The sequence below is a fragment of the Pinus tabuliformis genome, chromosome 6, assembly GCF_031772625.1.
Source record: "Pinus tabuliformis cultivar Carrire ecotype Pingquan chromosome 6, CPIR1, whole genome shotgun sequence".
Lineage (NCBI taxonomy): Eukaryota > Viridiplantae > Streptophyta > Pinopsida > Pinales > Pinaceae > Pinus > Pinus tabuliformis.
The window spans coordinates 129,420,048-129,433,326 of NC_142292.1; positions in this window are offsets into that span (position 1 = coordinate 129,420,048).

Sequence of the window (13,279 nt, forward strand, 5' to 3'; positions counted from 1 at the left end):
ATTCGATATGAAACATCTTGGTGCTGCAAACTATATTTTGGGCATGGAAATTAAAAGAGATCGGGAAAATAGGAAGCTCTAGTTAAACCAGAGGAAGTATGTCGAGACAATACTGCAGAGGTTTAATATGCAAGATAGTAAACCGGTGAAGGTTCCTATTCCTGTAGGTGTGAGGTTATCTGCTGAACACTGTCCCAAGACACAAGAAGATGAAGAGGACACGTCTCGTGTTCCATATGTAAGTGCAGTCGGTAGCCTAATGTATGCAATCGTCTGTACTAGACCAGACATTGCACATGCAATGGGAGTATTGAGCAGGTTTATGTCAAAACCGGGTAAGGAGCATTGGACAGCAATGAAGTAGGTTTTCAGGTATTTGCGTGGCACTAGTGATTATGGTTTGTGCTACCAAGGAAGACCAGGATTGGACGGAGTGTTGGATATTCGTGGCTTTTTTGATGCAGACTGGGCTGGAGATCTGGATCATAGAAGATCTACAAGTGGGTATGTGTTTAACCTATTTGGAGGTGCAGTCAGTTGGATGAGTAAGAAACAATCTGTAGTGGCACTATCAACTATAGAGGCAGAATACATGGCAACCACTCATGCAAGCAAGGAATCAGTTTGGTTGCAGAGATTGTGTTCAAGTATTGGGTTAGTATAGGAAGCTATAAGGATAGACTGTGACAGCCAAAGTGCAATTTTCTTGGAAAAGAACCCTACATATCATTCAAAGACAAAGCACATTGATGTTCAGTATCACTTTGTGAGGGATATGATAGAAGAAAAAAAGGTGTTGCTGGTAAAGGTGGACTGAAGAATACTGCAGATGCATTGAAAAAATCTGTGAGCTCTGAGAAGTTCTCTTGCTTTAGAGAAACAATGGGCATTGCAAGGGTGGATGTTATGAAACCAGCTCACAAAAAGATAGAAAAGAGAGATCAACGCCTTAGAATTCAGCCTCTTCGAGGGGGCAACCTCCTTTACATTACACAAATGAGCAATTCTTTGATGATTCAAATGACAAAACCTGCTTTCTATATATAGGAGTCTAAGGAGTCACAATATAGCCCAGCCGACCTAACAATAATAATATAAAGCCACAAAAATAACAATAGAGGGATTCTATGGGGCACAGTAATAACAATATGGGGACAATAGGGGCACAACAATATTAATAAGGGATACAACTACAATAGTAATGGGGTAATCACTAGTATTATAGGGACCCAACATGCCCCTCTCCTTCAAAAAAGTGTTGTCCTCAACTCTTCAGTAGTTCTGGATGCTTTTGTATAAAATTCTCATCCTCCCATGTGTAATCTTCAGCGGATAAGTTCTTCCACTTGATAAGATACTCCGAAATTGATCGATTTTGTAACTGTCGAGTTCTTGTTTCTATGACTGCTTCTGGTTCCAATATAATTTTTCCTTCCTCGTCAAGTTCTGGCAATATTGTTTGAACTGGGAGCTTGTCACCTATAACCTTATTTAAACATGAAACATGGAAAACTGGGTGCAATCGAGAAGCTACAGGAAGCTCCAATTTGTATGCCATAGTACCAATCTTTTGCAACACCTTGTACGAACCATAATACTTTGGTGATAATTTATTATCCTTCTTAGCTTGCTTGAGGGACATTTGCTTATATGGTTGTAGCCGTAGGAATACCCAATCACCTACAGCAAAACTTCTTTCGCTGCGATGTTGATCTCCCTGTTGTTTCATTCTATTCTGTGCCAACACGAGGTTATCATTTAAGAGTTGGAGGACATGTTGTTGATGTTCGATGTGATGTTCCACTGCTTGAACCTTAGAATTTTCTCTTAAATATGATATGATGGATGGTGGCTGATATCCATAAAGTGCCATAAATGGGGTCATTTTTGTTGCTGTATGGAAGGAAGTGTTATACCACCATTCAGCCAAAGGCAACCATTTAACCCATTGTGTCTATTTATCAGATACAAAGCAACGAAGATATCCTTCCAAACATTTGTTTTCTATCTCAGTTTTCCCATCAGATTGAGGATGATAAGATGAGCTATGAGCTAACTGAGTACCAAGACAAGAAAATAATTCTGTCCAAAAATTTCCAGTGAAAATGGGATCTCTGTCACTTGCAATAATCTTTGGGTTTCCATGTAGCTTTTGAATTGTTTCCATAAATGCAGTAGAAACTATACTAGCTTTAAATGGATGTGATAATGCACAAAAATGTGCATACTTGGTAAGTCTGTCAACTACCACCATGATGACACTCTTTCCCTCAGACTTGGGTAAACCTGTGATAAAATCCACTGAAACCTCCTCCCAACGTTGGCTTGGAATGGATAAAGGTTGTAATAGACCCGGTGTCTTAATTGTTTCAACTTTATTTTTTTGGCAAACCAAACATTCCGCCACAAACTTTTGAATATCTGATTTAAGGCCCTCCTAAAAAAATTCCTTCTTAACCCTGTGGTAAGTTTTTAAAAATCCCGAGTGCCCTCCTGAGGGAGAAGTGTGCAATTCCATAAGAATCTTTTGTTTTAGCTGGGAATTCTTACAGAGGTATAAGCGATCTTTGTACCATAACGAATCATTTTTCCAGCTAAATGTATCAGATGTACTGGAGTCTTGTTGTAACTTTTGAATAAGTGTCCACACTTCTTCGTCATTCTTCCATTCCTCCCTTGCTTCGTTTATCCAATCTGGTTGGATAATAGAAATGGCGCACAACAATGCTTCCACATATTGCTTCCCTTTTCCAGTAGATGATTTCAAAATCATAACCCAACATCTTTGTGACCCATTTTTGTTGCTCTTCATAGGATAATCTTTGTTCTAAAAAGTATTTAAGGCTATCATGATCCATTTTTACCTTGAAGTGTCTTCCCATTAGGTAGGGTCGCCATTTCTTAAGTGCATGGAATATTGCCAACATTTCCTTCTCATAAATAGCTTTGTGTAAAAACTTTCCCTTGATTGGACGACTTTCAAAAGCAATGGGTCTTTCATCTTGCATTAAAATAGCACCAATTCCATTTCCTAAAGCATCACATTCCACAATAAAGGTTTTTGTGAAGTCTGGTGTAGCTAAGACCGGTGCTTGGCACATTGCTTCTTTAAGATGCTCGAAGGCCTTTGTTGCTTTTGGTGTCCATGAAAATGCATCTTTCTTCAATAATGTTGTTAGAGGTGCTGCTATTCTCCCATAATTCTTAACAAACTTGCGATAATACCCTGTCAACCTGAGAAATCCTCGCAGATGCTTTATGGATGTGGGGATTTTCCATTCCTTAATGGCTTTAATTTTGATAGGGTCTACCTTAACTCCTTCATGAGATACAATATGACCCAGATATTCCACCTCTTGTACTCCAAAGAAACATTTGGATCTTTTTGCATATAATTGTTTCTCCTCCAATAGTTGTAGCACCTTGTCAACATGTTCAACATGATCCTTCCAAGACTTGTTGTAGATTAGTATATCATCAAAAAATACTAACACAAATTTTCTAAGGAATGGTTTGAAAATGGAATTCATCAAACCTTGAAATGTTGAAGGTGCATTGGTAAGGCCAAAAGGCATGACCAAAAATTCATAATGACCCTCATGAGTTCTAAATGTTGTTTTCGGAATGTCTTCAGTCTTCATTTTGATTTGATGATATCCTGAATGAAGATCCAACTTGGTGAAGTAAATTGATCCATGCAATTCATCCAGTAATTCATCAATGACAGGAATGGGAAACTTATCTTTAATAGTGAGTTTGTTGAGCTCCCTATATTCCGGACATATGCACCATGATCCATCCTTCTTGTGCACCAATACTACTGGAGCAGAGAAAGAAATTTGACCCGGTTGAATTATACCAGCCTCTAGCATTTCTGCAACCATACGTTCAATTTCACTCTTTTTGGCATAGGGATATTTGTACGACCTTATATTTGGAGGAACATTTCCTGGAATCAGATGAATAGCATGATCATGATCACGAATAGGTGGGAGACCTTTGGGAGTCTCAAATACCTTGAATGATTGTCCAAGACTTTTTGGAGATCTGGAGAAATAGATGATTCCAATGTGGAAATATCTAGCAAACATAATTGTGCAATTACACCTCTTTGTTCCTTTTTTAGAAGCTTTGTCATACCGTTAGAGCTGATTATCTTTCCTGGTTTCCCTGCAATACCCCTTAATTCAACTTCCTTTCCTTCCATAGAAAATTTCATGAAACTTTCTTGAAAATTAAAAGCTATTGTACCCAAGGATTGTAGCCATTAGACTCCTTGTACAACATCAGCACCTCCCATTGGAATGGAAAGCATTGGGCTAGTCAATACATATTCTCCCATGGATAGCTTGATATTATGGCACTTTCCAGAGCAATTTATTGTTCCTCCATTTGCAACCATCACTTGACACTCTGGTGCTGGATATAAGAAGCAATTCAATTCTTTTGCTACCTTACAATGAATAAAATTGTGGGTACTTCCTCAATCAATCAACACTATTACCTTTCTCTTCTTGATTTGTCCTTCTATCTGATGGTTTGAGGAGTGGTAATTCCCGTCAATGCATTACAAGATATGGTCGAATTCATTTCTTCTTTATCTAGGATTTGTTCCTGGAGTATATCCTCTTCTTTTGACCTTTCTTGCTCCTTTTCTTCTTCCTCTTCACAATCTATGTAGAATAATTTCTTCTCAGCACACTTTTTCTTCTCAGCACACTTATGACCTTTAGTGTATTTGCTGTCACAACTGTAACAAAGCCATTTTGCTCTTTTTTCTTCCAATTGTTGTGATGTCAGCCTTATAGGTTGTGGAAGACTAGGGGCAAAAACACTTCCATCTTTATAGTTGTGAGTGGTATGCTTCTTGGTTGCCATAATTTTGCTTTCCATTTTTCTTGCTAACCTGAATGCCTTCTCTAATGAATCAGGTTCCCAAAGGCGAACATCATGTTGGATATTATCCTTTAATGTCCCTATGAACACATCAATCCTATGCTCCTTTGGAATATTTTTTACCCTTATGCTCAATTTTTGGAACTCCTCAATGTGCTCCATTATTGAACCCTTTTGTTTGAGACTTATCAATTGGCTCAAAAAAGTGTTGCTTTTTGTATCCTTATAATGTGCTGTCAATTCTTCCATAAAAATTGCCCAAGTGATAATTTGTTTACGAGAGCAAAGCCATTGATACCATACAAACTGATTTGGTTCCAAATATAAAGTTGCAATACATACCTTTTGTGTGTTTTTCACATTATTGATGTCGAAAAATTGCTCCATCTGTAATATCCATGTTGCGGGATCCTTGCCATCAAACTTCCTCATATCGATTTTTGGAATATGGTGGGTCTTCGATCCAACATTAGAGTCTATGGAATCATGATTAACATTTCTTTTGTTCTCATCATTAGTTTCCTTTACTACCCTTTCACCATTAGTGACCATTTCTTGTAGCAACTTATTCATATTTATCTTCAATTCTTCCATCTTATCATCCATGCCATCAATTTTAACGTCCATGCCATTCATCTTAGCTTCCATGCCATCCATCTTAGCTTCTACACCTTTCTTTAAACAATCCATCTTAGCTTCTACACCTTTCTTTAAACCATCCATCTTAGCTTCTACATCTTTTCTTAAACCATCCATCTTAGATTCTGTTGCTTTTTGTGCAACTGACCCTTGTTGCACTTGGTCTCGTAATTTTGACATATCATGTTGCATTTATTCCTCTTCTTCATGAGTCATGCTAGAGATTTCAGGTTTCTTACTAGGTGTTTGCATTTTCTTTCTTCAGGGCATCAATTTCCAATTCAAGCTAATTTTTCAAACCAAGCTTATGCAAAAATAAAAAATAAAAACTACACACCCTTTTTCACTTTGTAGAAGCTTGATATTGAATCTGATGTATCTCTGCAATTTCGGATCATCCAGTTCTGAAATTGTGACCTATAGTAGCCCTCTGTGTCCTCTTTCCAATGCCACTATTCTAATCCAAATCAGATTCTCCAAGGAAGAGTTATGCACAATCTCCCAAGATGACTTGATTATAGACTAGTTCAGTAGAGAGAACTTTTACGACGTGCCACGAGTCATTGTTTTGACCTTTGGATCTAAGAAAGATATAAAAGAAAATACAGTTGGTCCTCTTTTCGTACCTTACGAAATTTCAATCCGATGCTCAGAGAGAAATTTATGACAATTTTTCCTAGGTCACCTGTTTGGAATGTAATTCAGGAGTCTGCAAAAAGACCAACTTCCTCAGATCATATCTCTGCAAATATAGTGGAAAAAGCTCTGAAATTCAGACCGAAGATTCAACACGATTTCTTCTCAAATGGGTTTTTTTTTAGCTTCTGCAACATCGCAAAAAAAAAGTTATAGTGAAAATTCCACGATGACTTGTTTGGAGCAGCAAAACACTAGAATCCAAAGCTCTGATACCAAATGTTATGAAACCAGCTCACAAAAAGATAGAAAAGAGAGATCAACGCCTTAGAATTCAGCCTCTTCGAGGGGGAAACCTCCTTTACATTACACAAATGAGCAATTATTTGATGATTCAAATGACAAAACCTCCTTTCTATATATAGGAGTCTAAGGAGTCACAATATAACCCAGCCGACCTAACAATAATAATATAAAGCCACAAAAATAACAATAGAGGGATTCTATGGGGCATAGTAATAACAATATGGGGACAATAGGGGCACAACAATATTAAGAAGGGATACAACTACAATAGTAATGGTGTAATCACTAGTATTATAGGGACCCAACAGTGGATAAATGACTAAGCTCTCTTGTGGCCCCCTGTGGAAAGAAAACAACAAGTGGGAGAATGTTGGGTTGTGTTATATTCTTTCCATGACTAGCCCACATAGTTAACCGGGGGTTAGAGGGGGGGAGGTCACAGGGGGTTTGAGGGGCACCCGTAACTCCACTTTATGGGGTCCGGGGTAGCACCCCAGAAAATTTTGGTTTTGGACCCTAAGTTAGGTTGGGCAGACTCACCTATGGTTTTGTGCATGATTTTCACACATGCTTTTTGAATGCGATGGTTTTTCGGTCCATGGTATTGGACGCGATGGTTTTTGGTCCATGGTATTAGATGCTTCGGCATGTATAAATATGTATTGTAACATTGAAAGGAACATAATGAAAAATCAAGCTGGTAGTCTCGGTTTGGGATCTAGGGGAAAATATCTATGTATATGTGTTTTATGTGTTCTGTTGTCGCATTATTTATTTTCTTTGTTTTAGAATTCATATGTAGGTAATTTCTGTATGGGGTTAAAACCTACACTATTGATGATCTGTTGCCTGAATATCTCAATGAGTTGTAGGAAGATATAGTTCTGGACAGGAAAGTGACAACTATGCATAGAGGGGATGCTGAGTACCTAAGAGTTGGACTCAAAGGTTCAAAACCAAGCAGTGCAAGATGGATAGAAATTGGACAAGTGAGGAAGCTGTATCCTCATTGATCGATGCTTAGAAACCAACTTTTGGTGGTCCAAAAGCCTTTTCAGTGGGAAGGCATGATCCAAAATGGATCCAAAACACCCTCTAAGTCTTCAAAAATCAAAACTATCACAAAAGGAAAACCTTCACAAAATGGCGAAAAACATTATCGGGAGCGAAAAATACGAAGAAACGGTGGAAAATAGGCTTATCGAAGGTCAAAGGAACGACACACAGGAGCCGTCGGATCTGGCCGATCAATGGTCCAGATTCGATTGCCATATCGCAATCGACGGTGGCAAGAGGAGGTCATCGGAGGCGGCCCTATGGCAGTTGCAATAGCGATCAGCGTAAGTCAACAAGGACCGTTGATCAAGCGTGCAGATCGAAAACCCAGGTTAACTCGCGATATCGCATCGACAATATACAAGGAGCGCTTACCAACGGCCCAGGGACTTTGCGATATCCGATTGCGATATAATCGCATCACAATATCACATTGGAGTAATACAAAGGAGCGGGGCCGATAACACATACAACTGCAATAGCCGGAATCGATAAGATTATAGATGAAACTTAATATATTTTGAGTTTCGAAAAACGACATTTTCTGTGTATTTCACATTTTCGCCAAATAAATGAAATACAAAGGAAATGTGCTCGATGTGGTAAAATTGTACATGATGGAACTTATAGATGCAAATATATAACATTTTGAGTCCGCATAAAGCCATTTTGTGGGATTTTTAGTGTTTTAATGTACTTTTACAAATACAAAGGAAACCATGGCACAGGGGCACTTGCGACCCGCGATAGCAATTACAGGCAGACCCAATAGGAGTATAGAGTAGATTTAAGGATGTTTGAAGTCCGATAAACGACAGTTTGGCAAATTTTCCCGTGTTTTTAGTGTATTTCTCTGTGTAAACAGAGAATGCTATTTTTGGGGATTTCAAAGGCCCGATGATCCCTTCCGTTGCAGAACATGTGGCCACCTTCCGTGAAGACGTTATGCCATGATTGGTTAACGCTTAGAGGGGATTTGAGCGGATAGAGGCTAGGAGCCAGAGAGCCCAGAAGAGGAAACGAATAGACAGCGCCGATTGGCTTAAAAGCCACAGAAGACATAAGACAAGGACAAGCAGTGTTGAGACAGAGAGAAGACAGAGATAGAGAGTGAGAGAAAGAGTCTGTGTACTCAGAGAGGCTTGAGGGATTTAAGCAAAACTCTTGCTATTTTGTATATGTTGTGTTGAGACTCAATTTGAGCTCGCATTTTGTAAAACTCTGCTCTTGAAGACATAATAGAGAGGTCACCACCGAAGGCTAGACGAGGAGACATAGCCCAAGAGTTTTGGGTGAATTCCATATTAAACTTGCTATGTTTATGTGTGTTTGTCTATTATGTTTCTCTAACTTCTCAATTGTCTATATTATTCGCAATCTTATCGATCCATTGCACTAAGTAATATAGGAAAATCCATGCGCACGAGTCTGTAATACCTTAAAAGTAATCTAAGAGCTTATTTTCAGATCAATGATCTTCTTAAAACCTGTGTTGTGTTGTATCCCAATAGAATACCGTCTTATAATTTGATCCAACACGTGCATATCATTATCTCTGTAATTTTCAAAAATGATTTTGTTGCACCATATCTAAATTTCCCAGAAGAGAACAAGGGGAATGTTCCGCCATGTGGGATTTTGTTTACTCCACCAAATCAAGCATATAGTAATGTTGTCATATTGGTTATAGGGAAAACCAATGAAACCAGTAATATTACTCCAAACTTGTACATTACAAGAGCATTTTAGAATAATATGGGAGTTGTTCTCCTCCGCTTTCCTGCATAGTACACAAATCCCTTGCCCCTGCCAATTCCTCTTCTAAAGGTTCTCCCAATTTGAATTTTTGTTCTTCCAAACCAACAAAAGAAAAATAATGATCTTAATGGGGATTTTAGATTTCCAAAATTTGTATAAACAACACACCTTAGTGTTTTGGACCTCCTCGAGACAAAGAGTGTTATATACATCAACGACCACAATGCCAACCTCATTCATCTTGCCTATCCAGGAAATCTTGTCCCTATCTTCCTGGCGAAATACTCCTAAAAGTTTCATGCGAGTACTAATATACTCCCACTCCTGCGCCATCTCTCCGTCCAAGCCCAGTTCCCATGCTTGTTTCCAAATTGGACATTGACACTACCATTTAGATATGACTTGGTTCCAAGAGAATATGTTGCGGTTGTTGATGCAATGTATAAAGCCATTTGATATACGATTGTCACCTTCAGTGCCCAGTATGTATTCCATTCCAATAATAATCCGGTGACCAGAACCCATTTTCCATGCAAGATTTTGCAAAAAAAATTTACTGATTTTTATGAAGATGAGCCAAATGGCCGAGCCTGATGTGATGCAAATACATCCTCTGTGCATCCAGACAGGAAACTCATGGTCCTTTTGATACTTATGTCTTAAGATCATGCCCCAAATGCCCTTTCCAAATAATCCCCTCCATAATGATTCCTGCAGTAACGCCCAACCAGATCTCCTCAGATTCAATATCCCCCTGCCACCCAGTCATTTAAGGAGGGAGATATGGTCCAGCTTGACTAGGTGGAGTTTGTTATTATTTGTCACACTAGACTAGATGTATTTGGCCATAATCTGATTCAGACTCTTAATGATGGTGTGAGGGAGATGATATAGATGTGCCCAGTATACTCCCAAATATGTGATCACTGCTCGGACCAATGTGATACTACCCCCCATTGATAAACATCTGAATTCCCACCTAGTATTTTTTTTATAAAAATGATCCAAAAGCCACATCCAATTGTTTACATTTTAACTACAAGGCTTAATATGATAGCCAAGATATTTCATGCCCCCCGACAATAAATCTGAATCCACCCCAAAAAGTCTATGTATATATGCAATAACCTCCATATCGCATATGCCATGTAAAATGATAGACTTCTGTAGATTCATGTATAGTCTTGTAGCATTTCCAAATTTTGCAAAAATATGAAAAAGTGTCAGCCATGCAAACCTATTGAGCATCCCCATGATGAGCACATCATCAACAAAAAAACTATGTGAAATTTTGATATCTCTTCCCAAGTTCAGTGCATGAAACTGTCCCTCTGCCACCGCTTTTTTGATATGTAAACTCAACCCATCCATTGCCAATATGAATAATAAAGGAGAGAGTGAACATCCTTGTCTGAGTCCCCTCCCATCCTTAAAGAAATCTGTGGGATAACCATTAATAACAACATCATAGCTAACATTTGAAACACAAGCCATAATCCACTTGGCACATCTGGCTTGGACACCAATTTTATGAAGTACCAACCTCAGGTATCCCCAGTCTAGGAAGTCATATGCCTTCTGTAAGTCAACCTTCATAATAGCAACATTTATTTTTTTAGAATGGATTGAATGTATGCATTCCTAGGAAATCGCCACAACATCATGAATTTGTCTATTCTGCAAGAAACCAAACTGCTTAGGGGATATGTACTTTGACAGAGTATGCTTAATCCTGTTAGCAATAGTTTTTGAGATAATATTATATATAATATTACAAAGTGAAATGGGTCTATAATCCAAGAAAGAATAAGAGGCAGTCCTTTTTGGAATGAGAGCAATATATGTGGAATTTATATGCAGGTTTATATATCCCTTGGTCCGTGATTCCTCCACCATATCATTAAGATCTTGCTTAAAAATGTCAAAGAAATGTGTAAAAAGTTCAACCATCCACCCATATGGTCTCGGACTCTTGTCCCCCTTAAAAGATTTAAGCACCCCCAGGATTTCCTCCCTTGAGACAGCTTTGTATAGTTCTGAGTTTTCATCCTTGTCGAACATGGACGGATATAATTCCACCCCCAAAATTTGGTACTCAGCACCATCCAAGTCCCTATAACCGTGGGCCTTATGAAAATGTAAGAAAACAACTCTGCAAATGTCCTTCTGTGTATGAGACCAGTTTCCGGATGCATCAGTGATCTCCCATATGGAGTTGATCTTTCTTCTATGATTGGAAAATCTGTGAAATAATTTAGTATTCCTGTCCCCTTCCCAAATCCATATGGCCGTACTCTTTAAGCGCAAAGTAGTTTCTTTAATAAGTAGAATTTGTTTCTTTTCAAGTTCTAGAGCTTGTATATGATTCCTGATAGCAACTAGAAGATTATGCACAAGCATTTGTGGGCGAATGGCATCCAGCTCCCCCAAAATATCATATAACTCTTTGTTCATTTGACTTCGTTTTCTCTTCTCCCATGCTTTTACCTCCACCTTAAGAGCCCATATCTTATTCAGTATATGATTCATGGGAGAGGAGTCCCGTTCCTTGACTCAGTTCCAAAATTCCCGCAAAAGATTGTTAAAATCTAGGTCTTCCAACCACACACGATTAAACTTAAAAGGCATCCCACATCTCAGGTCCCCCCTCCTCCAGTGTAGGATAATGGGTTGATGGTCCAAGATATAATTATTCACAACATCTGATTGGACAGTCCCAAGTCTCTCAACTAACTATTCATGTAAGAGGAAGCGATCCAACCTCTTCGCAACATACCCATCCCCTGATCTTCCATTGTCCCAAGTAGGAACAATCATAGAAGGGAATATATCAACAAATTTGAAATTGATAATAATATCTTTGATTTGTTCAACCATAGCATCAACCTTTCTGGACCTCCCCCATACCTCATCCAGACCAATCGTACAGTTTAGATCCCCTGCAATGACAAGAGACACAAGTCCCAAAATCTCTAATGCTATCAGGTTATTCCAAAAGGCTGCCTGATCTCTGTATGGGGCATATACATTTAAAATATGAATTTAACCCTTTAAACCTCTGATATGACTAGCAAGAAAGATGCCAACAAAACATGAAAATGCCTTTACATTAACCCATCGAGGGTCCCATAGAGCCACCAGACCCCCCGAGAGACCTACAACATCAGTGGCAGCCATATGCCAATCAGGAAGCATCTTCCTGAAATATTTTATCACTTGCGGAACCGAATGCATAGTTTCTTGTAGAAGGATGATATAGGGACGAAGTGAAAGGAAAAGTTCCTTGAGGGCCAGATATTTTGGAGTAGCCCCCAGACCCCAAATATTCAATGAAAGGATGAAAGTCATGTTAACTTAGGTGCAGGCATCCGTGCTCTAAGGGCCCGAGGAGAGGTAGTAGAGGTGATAGGAACATCAATGAGGGCATGTGGGTCAGATGGACTAAAAGGAAGAGGCTGAACACGTCCTCTGAAGTGTCTGTTATCTTGGTTTTGTTTTCGACGAACGATAATTTTCCCACTGAGGAAGGACTGATGCGGGGGGACGATGAGCCAGGTGGCTTATGGACAGTGAGGGGTTGAAGATTGAGAGTGTTTTTCTAAAGGAGGAAGTCAATATCACTATATACAGAGTTGGTAGGGGAATTAAGGGGCAAAATAGGCGATGTAGGAAGGGTCCTAGACCCCGGGGATGGATGTGAGGCACGTGAAGGGGACAAAACGGGGATATACATAATATGCGAGGAGGAGGGCACATCATATGATGTTGGAGGAGGAGGTACAATATTCGGTTGAGGCGGGACAACACAGGAGGGGGTGAAATTCTATCTAGTAAGGGCGGTGAGGTGTCATCAACAAAGGAGCACTAGACCCTTCTGAAGTCTAGGGGGATGACGAAACAATGATAAGGGAAGAATCATTTTGTTTCGCATACTGATAAACACTGGAATGTACAGGATAGGAAAAAGTTGGAATACCTGATGAACGCA